The sequence below is a fragment of the Etheostoma spectabile genome, chromosome 6 (genome assembly GCF_008692095.1).
Source record: "Etheostoma spectabile isolate EspeVRDwgs_2016 chromosome 6, UIUC_Espe_1.0, whole genome shotgun sequence".
NCBI lineage: Eukaryota > Metazoa > Chordata > Actinopteri > Perciformes > Percidae > Etheostoma > Etheostoma spectabile.
In genome coordinates this window covers 26,176,039-26,177,209 of record NC_045738.1, presented here as the reverse complement: position 1 = coordinate 26,177,209, position 1,171 = coordinate 26,176,039, and the positions used below count along the sequence as shown (strand labels likewise).

The window sequence follows — 1,171 nt, the reverse complement described above, 5'->3', positions numbered from 1 at the left end:
TGGACAAATGATACAACATAGTATTGGATCCACTGAGGTGGAGACAGATGAAGCGAGTTATTAAAACTTGCTGCCATCTTGTCTCTCCTGCTCTGCCTGTCTGGGTTTTCTGTCCTCTGCCTGTGCGTCCTTACACTTTTGTATAGTTAGGTAGACTGTATGTTGCTTGGTAATGTCCCAGCAATGTGTCCAAATGTCCTCCAAAATGTCCATGCTAATGTGCCTTGCTTCTCATCTGCCCTGAATCTTAAGCTGTGTGTGTATTTGTGTTGATCTTACCCAACTGTTCTGGTTTTTATGTTGTTGTCTTTTAGCATAAGTATAATCACCTTTTATTGTATAGGGCCACGTCTGTATGTATTGTTGATAGCTTAATCTCATTTTACGTGACATCTATCCAGCAGGTTGAAGATGCAAAAAGAAAAAAAAAACAATTGGCAGTGGAAAAACACAGGAAATAAAAGTAAGTACTGTATGTGTAGCAGAAATCAGTTTATAGTCATAGTTTATAGTTATAGTTTATTTCATTTATAAACCACTTTAAAAGCAAACAGGTTTGCACCAAAGTGCTTCACAAAGACAAAAACATATGTAAACAAGCATTAAAAGACACAATTGAAGTAGAATTGAAACCCTTGAAATCAGGTAAAAAAAAAAAAAAAAGAATATGTACACCTATCTACTGTATAAATACAAGTAAACACATTTACACACATCAAATCTCTACTTTCGTTAATTTTGGGGCGTCTTATTCAATTTTATAGCATTTGAAAACAAACTGAAGTGGTTTTGAAATAGTATTGAGTAAAAGTTGACATATTCCAGTCTGTGATTATCATCAACATCCATTCCTTTAATTTTAGTCTCAATAATTCCTAATTTCTGCTTTTCTAACTCAAACATTAGGTATAATTTCCTATAAATGAGGTTTATTGACCATAAAGTCCAAAAATAATTGTGAAACTGAAATTAATAAGTTAGTGTTACGTTGTGTTGAAAACATCCAAAAAGTGACAAACATTGGAAAAAGCGTTGAAAAATGGGACAAAAATGAAAGAAAATGTTCCTGTTTTAACAGGAAGACAACATGAGGGTTAACCTGTTTTTTAACCTGTTTTTTTGGGAGGGACCAACCAAAGTTGATAAGTAGACCTAAATGACCATGGGGGGG

At 34.0% G+C, this 1,171-nt stretch overlaps 1 long non-coding RNA gene across 1 annotated transcript in view; it reads left to right on the top strand.

Moving 5' to 3' along the window:
* The window catches only part of LOC116690629 (uncharacterized), a 6,257-nt gene extending 5,654 nt beyond the window's left edge, over positions 1 to 603 (top strand). Inside the window, exon 3 of the long non-coding RNA XR_004332317.1 lies at positions 500 to 603. This is a non-coding gene — a long non-coding RNA (uncharacterized LOC116690629). The remainder of the gene's footprint in view (positions 1 to 499) is intronic.
* The last annotated feature ends 568 nt before the right edge of the window (positions 604 to 1,171 follow it).